General features: G+C 43.4%; 1 pseudogene; it reads left to right on the forward strand.

The window, feature by feature from the left end:
- Positions 1-2,079: 2,079 nt before the first annotated feature.
- LOC138581888 (26S proteasome regulatory subunit 7-like) lies at positions 2,080-3,381 on the forward strand (annotated as a pseudogene).
- The last annotated feature ends 11,021 nt before the right edge of the window (positions 3,382-14,402 follow it).

Consider the following 14,402-nt stretch of genomic DNA (forward strand, 5'->3'; position numbering starts at 1 on the left):
AAGCGCTTCCACTAGAAAACAGCCCATAAATAGACCCTATCGTAATTAATATCCCTTCATATTTTGCATCAATCAGAATTACCCTCCCCTCCTCATCCATTACTACTTCCTCCATATTTAAATTCAGACCTTTGCGTAACAGTATACCTACTCCCCTTGATTTGGTATTGAAACAGTTCAGGAGTACCCTTGTAAACAAATTGTTCTTAAGAAGATGCTTTGACTCTTCCAGTAGGTGAGACTCCTGAACCAGGGCAATATCTATTTTTTCCCTCTTCATTCTGATCAACACCTCCTTTCTTTACCTTGGGATGTTCAGACCTTTATCATTCCATGAACATACATTTAATTCACCCATCAACTGTCCCGTCTTGGGATATATCTAACCATTTAATTCACACTCTTTCCCTTGTACAGGAAATGAGGGGGGCTTGAAGACCATGAGTTGTACATGTGCCCACAAGACAACAGATAACAACAACAAATATACATAACTATCAAAACACACACAAACTAAACATAACACTACACCCAGCGCCTCCGCAAGGTTATATTGAGTCTCAATATTTACAAAAACTCCAACTTCTTGAACTGCAATTACCTCAATACCTGCACCCGATTCCTTAATGAAATGCATTAGGTATAGCAATTTCATACCCACCCCACTCCCCCATATTAAACCATTAACATTCCAATTTATTTTGACCATTGTTTACAACTTATTTACCCATTCCCTTGCTTTTGAGTATGTCCTGCATAACCACCATGTCACCTCCATCATCTACCTCTCATCGTTGGAGGCCCTCAGCATCCTTTATAGTTCATTAATTTTGCCCTAACAATACTGTATTCCCCATATAGTTTCATGGCAGGCTGTGCACACAGAATTCCAAACCAATATTTAGATTTTTCTCGTTATATAACTTATTGCATATTATATTTTCAATGTAATTTCATTTCCACTATTTAGTCTCACCCACCTGCAACATACACAAAGCTATCCATATTCTAACATCATTCCTCAGTCCTATTTTCTACTGGCCCATTTTCCTTGTTGACGGCCCTTCTAAGAACTACACCAATTGCCCCAAACACACCCTGTTATAGATACCACGAATATTAATTATAAGACCAATTCAAGTAAACATACCCCTAAGCATGGTAATATTCCTGTTTATCCAAGCAAGCTGGGGTGGAATTCTCAAATCAACAATGTGAATAATGTGTCGTGGCCCTATCAATGTAGGAAATCAGCAATTAATTTACGTGCAATCCGAACATCAATGTGATCATCAATAATTGTAATCAACCAACTAGGCCACTAGACACTCCAAATAGGCCATGCAACTATGACCCCCAGCAGTGACCATTCAAGATGCATAGTGCCATGACAAGTAATTTGAAAGTAAAATCTCCGAAAGCAAATTCACAACATAGCCATAGCTTTGATGACCTCATAATGAATTGTATCTATAGTACGGTACATCGAGCTATGTCGCAAAAGTCAACCAAATATGAGGTTCAAATCTATTGGAGCACATGAACATCGAGCCTATTTCCATAGCACATATATATGCATATGCAGATTTCGCTTGCCCACCGAACGTGCACGGCCATAACATCCTCACATCAGCAAATTGTGATAATCGAATATCTCACCAGAGTCCCCATTACCATCCTATATCCCTTTTTGCATAACTATTTAGCCAACATTTTTGACCCTGCAAATTTTAATTGATATAGCCCTCATCAGTCAAAGAACTATTTCTACTTCTACAGTATAGGTCTGCACAAGACAACATAACCTCCACACAGCCAACTCCTCAAGAACCCTTATGACACGCATGAATAGGAGACGTGCCAGCAAAGCAATGTAATTGCTAACAAGTGCAGAGGGGCTGCACAATGAATCTCGGATGACACCACCTCGGCTTTAATTACTGTGAGATGGACTAAATGGTAAATGCATTTACAGAGTCTTCAACATAAAATCCACCAGTAGCAGCAGCAATAACCACGAAAAGACAATAAATTGATCTTTGTAAACCAGTCAGCAAAGCGCTAGGAAGATCGTTAGCGCCTCCCCATGCCCGACTATCTAGGAGACGACCATCGCAAGACGAAGGAGGAGGAGAAGGAGGACCAACCTATCCGAGCACCGGATGAAGGGGATATCGCTATGCTGGAAACCTATGGTCAGAGCACCTACTCCAGACAGATCAAACTTGTCGAGGATGATAATCAGCAGCTACTTAAGAAAATTAATGCGCTCACAGGAATTAAGGAGTCCGACCCGGGTTGGCGCCGCCGGCTCTCTGGGATTTGGCTGCAGATAAATAAACACTTCAAAGTGAGCAGCCACTGCAAGTTGCAAAAAGATAATCAAAGTGGACTCTGAGGATCCCAAATATATCATCAGTGTCAAACAGTTTGCCAAGTTTGTGGTGGACCTCAGTGACCAGGTGGCGCCCACTGACATTGAAGAGGGAATGTGGGTTGGTGTGCATAGAAATAAGTATCAGATCCACATTCCCCTGCCTCCAAAGATTGACCCAACCATTACCATGATGCAAGTGGAGGAGGAACCTGATGTCACTTACAACGATGTTGGAGGGTGTAAAGAACAGATCGAGAAACTAAGGGAGGTTGTTGAAACCCCTCTGCTTCATCCTGAGCGCTTGTTAATCTTGGTATTGAGCCACCCAAAGGTGTTCTGCTTTTTGTTCCTCCGGGTACAGGAAAAACCCTATGTTATCGAGCGGTAGCCAAAAGGACAGATGCTTGCTTCATCAGAGTGATTGGTTCAGAGTTTGTGCAAAAATATGTTGGGGAGGGAGCAACAGTGGTGCGTGAACCTTTTGAAATGGCTCGAACCAAGAAAGCCTGCCTGATATTCTTTAATTGAATTGATGTCATTGGAGGGGCACGTTTTGATGATGGTGCTGGTGGCTACAACGAAGTGCAGCATACTATGCTGGAGCTGATCAACCAACAGGATGGATTTGACCTGAGGGGCAATACTAAATACTTATGGCAACCAACAGACCAGACACATTGGACCCTGCGTTGATGAGGCCTGGACGCCTGGACCGAGAAATTGAGCTTGCTTGATCTTGAGGGTCGTACTCACATTCTCAAGATTCATGCATGCTCCATGAGTGTTGAACGAGACATTCGGTTTGAGCTGCAAGCGAGACTGTGTCCTAACAGCACTGGTGCTGAAATCCGAAGTGTGTGCACAGAGGCTGGTATGTTTGCTATTCTGGCACGTCAAAAAGTGGCAACAGAGAAGGACTTCCTGGAAACTGTGAACAAACTCATCAAGTCCTATGCCAAATTCAGTGCAACCCCTAGATATATGCCCTATAACTAAATGCTGCTGCTGAATTTAACCAAGGTAATATGTGTGTAATTGGATCAAATATTTTTCTTTCCATGTTTGTTCCACAGTAAATTGTGCCCTGACCAGATGAGCCGGAGGCGCTGCTGTCAGACATCTGTAATTAGCAGGGACCGATACGTAGGAAGAATATCTGCATTTGCCAAGTACGGAAGGTAATATATGCGCTCCCTTGACATTTTTACCATTATTTTTCAGGACACGTTAATTTGTATTGAGTGCCTTAGCGTTGTTGGAGTTAGATCATTCAGTACACCAACATATAGAGCCCCATGCCCCTACAACTCCAACATGCCCAGTCCCACAGAGGGCCTCCACACCTCCGTTCCAGCACTTGTGCACTTTGATTTAACAAGAACAACGTCACGTGCACTGCTCCACGGCCCCTGCCACTCGGTCCTCCGAGAGCCTCCACATCTCCGTACCGACGACAATTTTGACCATCAGAATTCACTTCCTGTAAGCGTGATGCAAGGCGCCGTTAGGACCTTTCCTCTAATGGTACGATGATACGAACCAAAACAAACAAAAGCAAACGCTTTAACGGATTGATGCAACAGCAATATTAATGTAAATAAAATGCCAAATAAATTGTAAACAGAAGAACTTCTGTAAAAAATAAAGTAATATAAGTAAATAAAAATAAAAAAAAGTCAAATGAACACAGAGCATACCCAGTGGTAATATATTTTATCTTATGTTTTCTTCTTAATTGGTAATGATCTCTGTGAGACAAAGGCAGCTTCCATGGTTTCCAAATCATCTTCATTGTTCAAATCACTTAAAAAAGCCTCAGCTCCTTTGTTATCACTGAAAGAAAACAGCCTGCCATCCTCAATTACACAGAATATGGCCGGATAGACCATATAATATTTGAGGTTATTTTAACTCACGAGCCTTTCTAAGCACTATTTCTTTCACTGGAAACCTAAGGGACTTTACTACAAAGTGTCTGGGTCGCTGGCCCAAGGCTGGTTTCGGTCCCAGACTTCTATGAGCTCTTTCCAAATCCAAATTTACCTTAGGGTCCAGTTTGAGCATAGAAATCAGCACTTTCTCTATGAATTCCATGGGTTTTCCTTTCTCTACGTCCTCAGGAAGGCCAGCCACCCTCACATTGTTTCTCCTTAAGAAATGTTCTTGGTCAGAGAGCTTGGAGGACAACTTCTCATTCTTCAATTGTAAGTCTTTAATTTGGCTTTTCACCCTTTCCACTGTGCCGTCCATTTCATTTAAGTGAGTCTCCACTCTGTTAATGTTGGAAGTTAGCTCAACATATCTTTCCTCTGATCTCGACATCTTCTCTTTAAACTCATTGACATCCAGAGTCAATTTGGTAAGCATATCTAGTATTTTATCTTCTCTTTCCTTTCTTTCATCTGAGGTCATCTCTCCATCCCCTTTCTGTCTTTTTGCGGGTTGTTTTGGATCAGTTATTTTTGAATCACCCATAACAGAGTAGGGATTTAATTCAGATGCAGGAGCTCAGCCTTCAGGCAGCCATCCCTGGAGCTGACAGTTCTAGAATCCAAAAAATGTGAGGTATCTTAAAAAGGATGAACACATTTTGTCAACATATTTCACTTTTCTTTTGAATTCAGCAACTACTGTGGGTACACAATCATTTGTGTTTGTTAAATAAGAATAATTAAACCACATGATTAATTGTGGTACAGATGTAATGAAGTCAGGATAATAAAAGGTAATTTTGGATGTATTTAGTTCATTCTCATGAATGTATTGCTTTTAAAATGGATTTAAGAATCTTGTATATGAATAAAGGTTTGTCAATAAGATTAGGTTGTGTGTGCCCTAAAGAATTAGTTGATCAATGAAATGATTTTCGTGACTAATTCCATGTAAATTTATTTGAAGGCCATTCTTGTCTCTTAGGAAGTTATTTTCCAGCCTGTGACAAATATTATGTGTTTCCGGTTTGTTTCATGGTTCCTGGACAGTCAGAGCTGTGTATCAGGTTCCTCATTTTGATATTATCATATCCTTAACGAAAACCCATACCTGATTTTAAGGTATAGTGGCTAGTACATCTCATACTTGTTAACGCCACTTCAAATTGAAATCATAAATGTGTTAGCATAGAGACCCCAGTTTAGCAGTGGGAAGGTAACGTATACTCGGATTACACAGCTTGGCCTTGCCAGCTTGCAGGGCAGGAAACTGTATGGCTGGGTTTCTCTTTTGATCCTTTTTGAAGTCAGATACCTCCAGCAAGAAACCCTCCCAGAAGGAACTGTACGGGTAAGCAGGCCTAAAAAGGCACACCCATACCAAAAGGACTAGCCTCACACCAACACCAATGTGTGGCACAACAAAAGGGCCGTTGGTGCTTTTGACAAGGGAGGGGCTAGATGTCACATAGAGAGAGGGAGCTCAGTATAGCGGAGAAGGAGTTCAACATCCTACTTCTCTATATATCTTTTCTTCCTGTCCCTGCACTTCTTTAGCACAAAGCACTTGGAGTATGATGTCAGCAGGCAAAGACCAGTTGTTGCAAGGTCAGGAGTTGGAATCCTTAAGGCAGGCTTGCTTTAGTCCAATCACCTATGGGCTTTTCCCTATGAATGAGGGAGTCTCCCCCTTCTTTTTTGATTCTATTTTTTAATCAAATACTTCTGGAAGAATTCATTAGAACTCTGATCGAAGAATTGACTTCTGAAGTCCCCCAACAGTGAGGTGAAGACTGAGTGACCAACCCAGAGGCAAACGCTACTCTAACCATCCTCAAGGCACATTAGGGTTGACCTGCTGCTGGAGCAGGACATGCCTCTCAGACAGCCACACTGGTATCCAGGACCTCACATAGTAGAAGAAGCCCTGCAGATGTATGCCAGCCTCATGTTGGCAGCCTAAAACAAGTACTAATCTTATCTTTGAGTCCCTGGAGTGGGATTCACAGCTCCTGAGAGCCAAGACAGCCAACATCCCGTTATATTCACTGTCAAACCACAGCGAGCAGTGATTCAAACCTGCTCAACCCCATTGAATCAAAAGGACCCCGCAGAGCTGCCTTTGGCACTCAACTTATCTTTGACCCACTGTATTGCATGCTCAAACAAGTTGACCACTGCACCACACCAGCCAAACTTGTCATTGCCCCCACTTGAACTTATAGATCATCGCTGCATCTGCCTCATTTGACTTGTTCTTCGAATGGCCAGCATCTACGTTGCCGATCTACGTCAAGAGTCGAACTAACCCTGGTGGTCTTATCGAATGCTGCATCAAATCATGTATCGAGTCACCAGCATCTTTGCCATCAAACCGACTGTTTTAACCATGGTGGCCCTCACAATCCACTCTTCTTCAAATGTTGCTTTGAACTTCAGGTAGACCCCAGCTTTACACCTACTCCCCAACTGGAACAACGTGACCACCACATCCAAGGCTGATTCAAACGGCACACACAGTACCAATATGCCTGGATCAACGCTCCCGAACCACCAAGAAGAGCAAAAAGTATTATTGACTGATAACGGTTCTTTGGTACAACTTTGGCCCTGGAGACTGGTTAAGTCACCTTTAATCCCTTTTTGCACAAGAACATACTATATTCAAGAACACTGTGGTTTCTGCTTGCCTTTTACCCATATTTCACTACCCATAGTTCTGCATCTTTGTATCTTCGCATAGTATTCTTTCCATAGGCGTGTGTTTTGTGTGGTGTATTTCTATTAAGTTATTATTGCAGATGGTGTGTTTAACTAAAGTATATATATTTTATAGAACCTTAAGTTTTGCATATTATTAAAGAACGAAATAAATAAATACGTTTACCTCTCTCAGGATCAGCACGGCTTTTTTTCAAAAAACGTTTAACAACCCACATGTTTTAACTGCTTCTATAACGGTATTGTTTCATAACTCCCTCGGGCTCCAGATTCTATGCAATAATACGACCTCCTAGATTCTAACACTCATTAATCTAAGCTACTACATCACCCGGCATTCATATGTTTACCTTTAAACCATTGATGTACTGGCTTTCAAGATAGTTGGAGCATGTTTAGAAGTGAGTTGAGGAATGTGTCATGTCCTGCATCGTTGTTCTTTCTTTTCTGCGCAGAGCAGGAAGAAGCGTTAGGTCGTGTCTTCCTTGCCTGTGTGGAAGTGAATGGAACCTTGGGTGCCCCGGCTTCTACATGGTCTCTTGGAATTGTCCGTGTGTGTGTGTGTGCGTGCGTGCGTGCGTGCGTGCGTGTCATTTAGTCAGCGATAGCATTCTTGGCCCAGGGTGTGGATGCTAATGACTCTGTCCGCCTTTTGCTTAATGCTACCTGCTTAACTGTCTGATCCTGGTCTTCAATAAAGGACACTTATCTGTAGTACCTGACTTATGTACCTCATGAATTCACAATATTTCAGAACTCCACTAAATTAATTGCTCACTATGTAATTTCTGAGCTCCCTTTCATATCTTGCCTCCAATTTCCCCTTAGAAAATTGAAGGTGCAATTTTGTGCCCTTGTTCCCATTCGTTCACAGACGGGCACATTCAGCCTTGCCTTTAGCTTGTCAGCATTGTACCCATTCTGTGGCTAGCGGCAGGAAAGTAGGATATAGGGGATTCCCTTTGCACTGGAGGATTTGTAGGCCCACACTCATAAGAACAAGCATTGGTAAAGCCACTAGTTTTGGTCTTTACTGCTGTTCTTTGCATTTATGGGCACCTGGGTGCAAGGGGAGAGTGCAACGTTCCAAAGGAGATTGCAATAAGGATGTGCAGATGCAGATGTGCAAGAGAAGGAGAAGGGGAATGGAGCAAGTGAGGAAGCCATTGATAAACGGTGACATTGATGATGAGAAAGAGGGAATATGAGCGAGAAAGGGTGAGAGTGAGAAGGTAAGAAATTTAAACGACAGTATGAGAGGGGGAATATAATGGTATGTTGCATGGGGATTTGCAATAGACTGAGTAGGGAGGGTGGCTGAGGGAATAGAAGGGATAGGGCTAGAAATAATGGGGAGGGTATCTGGATGGGGTAGAGATAGAGGAGGTAGGGTTGAATAGAGAAAGAGATAGGTAGGATGGGTGGTGCTAGAGAGAGAGGGGAGGTTGTGTAGGGGTAGAGAGAGGGGTGCAGGGTTGGTGGGGTAGAAGGAGAGTGGGTTCAGGTGGATGGGGTAGAAAGAAAGAGGGCAGGATGGGTGGCTGGGGGAGAGAGAGAGGGGGTAGGTCAGGTGGGCAAGGGTAGAGAGAGTGGTGGTAGGGTTGGTGGATGGGATATAGAGAGTGGGGTTGGGGCGGGGTTGGGAGTCGAGAGAGTGGGAAGGGTAGAGATATTTGGGTTAGTGTGGGTGGCCTGGGGTGGAGAGAGTGGGGGTGGGTGAGGCTAGAGTGAGAGGGGTGGGGGTGACTTCAGAGAGTAGGGGTTGGGTGGGGCTAGAGAGAGTTAGCATGGCATGGGTGGGGGTACATATAATGGGGAGCAGGGTGGGTGGGTGTGGGTAGAGAGAGTTGGTAGAGAGGGTGGGGTAGAGAGAGTTTGAGTAGTGTTGGGGTAGCGAGAGTGTGGGGGTAGGGTGGGTGGGTGGGAGGTAGATATAGTTGGGGTAGGGTAGGTGGTTGGAGGTAGAGAGAGTGTGGGTACAGTTGGTGGGTGGTGAGAGAGAGTGGGAGTAGGTTGGGTGGGTGGTGGGAGTAGGTTGGGAAACTTTGCAACAACCCCCAACCCACTTATGAATACATTTCTCACTTGATGGCCCAGCATCACATTACTAATTCAAATTGTTTTTATCATATTGTTTTTATCAAACATATGGTGCAATGTTGCATGCACCTTTCTCTATAAAAACACATTGGGCCTCATTACGAGTCCAACGGTAACCCTGCGAATGCTTCCAGCGGGTTGCTGCCAGACTCGTAACATTTTACCGGCACCTAGCTTCCCGGTGCCACCGGGACTTACAAGTCCAAGCGGACCGGTAAGACAGGTGCCAGAAAATGTAAGTCCCCATTCCCATGGAGTCCCATAGGCCATTCCCATGAAGTCCCATAGACTCATAGGACTCCATGGGAATGGGTTCACTTCTGTGATGAGTCTGCCTACCAGGGCCGCTGCGCCTGGCAGGGTCAGACCTGTCGGGCACAGCGGCTCCGGCAGGCAAACTCGTAGTGTTGTGGTCTGTAAACAGGGGTGCTAGTGAGCTTACTAGCACCCTTGTTTCCGGACTTCCATTCATAATGAGGCCCATTGTCTTGAAATGTCTCTCATTCATTCAACTTCTCTCAATCCACACTCAATCACTTGTGTGTTCTTTTTTAGTGCTTGATGCTCTCAATTATGCACCACATGATTACTCATATCATCGATACAATTGCTGTTGTGTGTAGACCTGCTACCGTCCTATTGCCTGCCCAACATGTTTTGTTCTGATTGCTTATGAAAAATCATTAGAACTTCTTCAGGGGCTTGAAGTTACAATGGTGAAATGCTGCGTTTTTATCTCTCCCCGCTAGTTTTTAAACAGTCCCTTATGGATATAGGTTAAATGAGATCATAAATCCGTTCTGATTAGTTTCACTGTATCCAATGTTGCATGCTTCGGTATTTTTGACATTCCAATCTCTTGTTTGATTGAGCTTTTCAATTTCTTATTTTGTTCTCCTTCTTAGGTTCTTGATACACTGTTTCAACATGTTCTTTGTTGTTTCCCCTCTTTGCATTTGACATTGTAGTGTGCAGAATGACATATATAATTCACATACTTTGCTGGATTGCCTTGAACATTTTGCAGATACGGTCTCTTTTGTGCTATTGTACACTTTTTGGGGGGATCACACTTATTTTGCCTGACTTGTTTCTATAAAACTAATCTCATATATTTTCTAATAACTTATCATGTAGTTTAAGTCTTTTCAAATCGATTTTAATGAACACTGAGTACTCATTATGCAGAAAGCATAAATAAGATACAATATGGTATATTTTTTGAACTTATCCTGTCTCTCAAATAATTCAACCACGGTAAAGGATACATTGGCGGCTCGTCCATGATGAGCAAAGGGGGGTTGACCAACACATTTTGGATGAACCACCACTAATCGCTCCCTCCTCTGCTTATTGCAGTGGAAGGAGGACTTCCTGGGCTTTCTTGAACTGTCAAAGGGCAATCCGTTTTCCCTTTGACAGTTCATAGCCATGGAAGGCAAGGTGTGTTTAGCTTCCCCAGCCTTGCATGGCTCATTTGGGATGCTGGCCGGGGTAAGGCAGCTATGAATGTGCAACGGGGCGCTCGTGCACATCCACGCACATTCAGAGCTGTCCGGACATCATCCACTGGATGCACAGGGTCCTGTGCACATGTGCAGGAACCGGAAAGCGGGCCAAACTTCCTGTTCATGCTACATGGAAGCAAAGAGAGCTTCAGGACCTAGTGGAGTGATTCTGAACTGGGGCAGAAAGTAAGAAAAACATATGCGCCTCTGATCTGGGGGTGCAGGTGTGTTCTCCAGCACAGTGAGCAGGTATTTGATGTAGGTAATGAATGGAGCAGAGTAGGCCCACCCACCGTACTGGTGAGCAGGCATTTGATTTTGTGATGAATCAGAGTGGCCCGCTCACAAATCACCATGATTTGAGTGAGCCTTTGATATGGGGATGAATCAGATTCCCCACTCGCCAGCACGCTCAGCGCCTTTCACCCTGCTGGTGAGGAGGTCTTTGGCTTTGTCATGCTTTGTCATGAATCAGAAAGGCAAGCTCACCACTCACCATGATGTGAGCGGGACTTTGAAATGAGGATGAATCAGAGGCCCGCTCGCCAGAACGCTCAGCGCCTTTCACCCTGCTGGTGAGCAGCTCTGTGGCTTTGTCATGAATCAGAGAGGCAAGCTCACCACTCACCATGATGTGAGCGGGACTTTCAAATGAGGATGAATCAGAGGCCCGCTCGCCAGAACGCTCAGCGCCTTTCACCCTGCTGGTGAGCAGCTCTGTGGCTTTGTCATGAATCAGAGAGGCAAGCTCACCACTCACCATGATCGGGACTTTGAAATGAGGGTGAATCAGAGGCCCGCTCGCCAGAACGCTCAGTGCCGTTCACCCTGCTCCTGAGCAGGTCTTTGATTTGGGGAATGAATGGAGCAGATGCTCGCTCACGAGCATGGTGAGCGCAAGCAGGTCTTTGATTTAGTGATGAATTAGAAAGGCCCGATCACCATAGTTCACCATGATGGTGAACAGGCCTTTGATTTGGGGAATGTATTAAGCAGACTGGGTCTTTGATTTGGGGATGAATGAGAGGCTGCTCAGTAGCACGGTGAAAGGCACTCACTGTCCTAATGAGGGTTACTGATTTGCTGGCACCCAATTCCCCCACACCACCAAATCTGATTTGGGGATGCAAGGGGAGGGGTCAATTGTTTTACTGTTACCCAATGTTAAACCAAACATCATGTTGAAAAATGCCATTGCCAAGTAACCAGACTGGCTGCAACAATGCCGTCCAGTTAAGCCACATAATAACACTTATATAACCTTAACTGCAGTTAGCATTAAATGAAAATGTGAGGAATGGATGTTTGCCATTTATAGAGGGCAAATTCCTTTCATTTCAGTCAGGGCCTCTAACTTTAGTCATCTGAGCACGCTTTGGTTGGACCCTAGCGGTGCATTGGTTAGCCAGGGGGACAGTGGACTGGGTGGTCTGGGACACAGGGTTTACTGCACCTGGTTTCGTGCCAAGCTCTCATTTTAAATCTCATTGTGCTAATGAGACCTCTTAATCTGTGTTATAGATATGGGTTTCTGCTTCTGGGAAATGTGGAAAGTAGATGACAGGACTAAAACGGTATTGTAAATACAAAAATGGTTGGCAAAAAAAATTGTTCCATTACTCAGACCACCATAGGTCAGAAAGAGATAATGTACATCAGCGAAGAAACTCTTATAGGCGCAAGAAATCTCCTTCACCAAAACCAAGAAACGACTATAGCCACGAAAGGTCTTCTAACAAACAGGAATCAAGACCCTTAGCAGCTGGAACTGAAGAAAATTGGAAATGGCTGATGGCACTAGTGGCAGACAAAATCAAGATGCCATAGGACGGGGCTTTGTCAGCACCCACGCCCCTCACAATAGCCTCATGGAACACAAGGGGTTTCAGTCATCTATTCCAAGAAGGAACCAATCAAATTAAAATGCATGATATCTTTTGCTTTCAAGAGACCTGGTTGCGTACTCCGCCTATAGTTGAAGGCTATTCAAGCCATCTCAACCCAGCAATCAAAGGAAATACTGGTAGGCCAATGTCAGGCCTACTGGTTCTTATTAATAACCAATTTGACTTTGCAATAGTAAAAGAAATCATGCCAACCCCTTTAATCCACATTGTAGTAGGATCTATCAAAATTGCTGACCAACAAATAAGGAAAACACTCATAATTGTTAACCTTTATTGGAATCCCGCATCCGCCGCAAGCATGAATTTTCCGGACCAAATAGAAAAATGGTTAGTGCACTGTAAAGAAAAATGGGTGGACCCATGGTTTATTATTTGTGGAGATTTGAATTCGAAATGTTGGGATGAATCCACAGGCCTCTTAACAATTGATAGCTTCACTCTAACACCAGCGGAAAAGAGAGGTTACCAGTGGAACACCGTTATGAATACGCATAAACTGAATCTATTAAACGGCAACACCACTGGAGACATCCCAGCTAATATCACCAGGAAACATGGCAATGGTGGCCACATCATAGATTACATTTACATTTCATCGGAACTGATTATGGCAGAAAATAAAATGGTGGTATACACATGAACAATAGTGATCATAATTTGCTTTCAGCCAAATTACTACCAATTCAAAATAATGCAAAATTCAAAAATATGAAGTTGATTGAAATCAATATGGGAAAAAACCGCATCAAAATTCCATCTAACAAACTTCCATCTTTGACTGAAAACACAACCACTCTTGTAAATTTTCTGTATTCTTCAAGAGAGACAGAACCTTTGAACTATCTCAGCTTATTCAAAACTTACGAGATAAAATCCAAATGTTCCTATTTGAACCCCAGTACACATCGGCACTCCTTTGACCATCAAATCATCCTTAAAAAAAAAACACTGAGGAAAAGCCTAAACACCCTAAAGGGCGACAACTCTGCACTAGCTGTAACTAGAAGAAAATACCTGCGTCAGCAATATCGGAATTGGCTAAAACGACATAAAAAGATACTGGATCACAATGATGCAGAGAAAATGCTGCACACCATACAGTCATCAAACACTGCAGAAATGTGGAAACAGTTAAATCAATTACAAACAGATCAAAATTCCCTGATAACAACGCCTATACACCCTGCAGCTTGGATCTCTCATTTCAAGGCTCTGTTCAATCACGAACAAGAAGATATGCCATCCGCACAAGTCAATGAGAAATGGCATTTAATAGACACCTCAGTGAGTACCATCGAGAATGTCATTTTGACGTTGTCAAAATCCAATGCACATGGCCCTGATGGAATCAGCAATGCTGCCCTTAAAGAAAATCCAGAAGAATGGGCGAAACTTCTATCAATTCTGTTCGACTATATTACATCAACTCAAAAAATTCCTACCTCTTGGAAGGAAGCGATAATCATACCCATTCACAAAAAGGGCAACCGACAGATTCCATCTAATTATCGCCCCATAGCGCTGCTAGATTCCATGGGCAAAGTATTCAGCACACTTGTACTTCGAGCTTTGCGAAATTGGGCAACTACATCAGGCCATTTCGACCCATGGCAATCAGGTTTTGTTCAAGGTATTGGGACATCCCTTAACATATTCATTCTAAATCTGTTGAAAAGCCGCACAGAGAGAAGAAAAGATCTGACAATGTACATAGCTTTTGTTGACTCAAGCATTTGATAGCATTTCACGCCAAAAGCTATGGACCAAATTAGAAAAATGGGGCTGTCCTGTTTCAATCATAGACCCCATTAAAGAATTTCACCATCACACTACTCTCCGTGTTCGGTTGAATAAAACT

This window comes from Ambystoma mexicanum, chromosome 3q (genome assembly GCF_040938575.1).
Source record: "Ambystoma mexicanum isolate Mex_15411 chromosome 3q, UKY_AmexF1_1, whole genome shotgun sequence".
Taxonomy (NCBI): Eukaryota; Metazoa; Chordata; class Amphibia; order Caudata; family Ambystomatidae; genus Ambystoma; species Ambystoma mexicanum.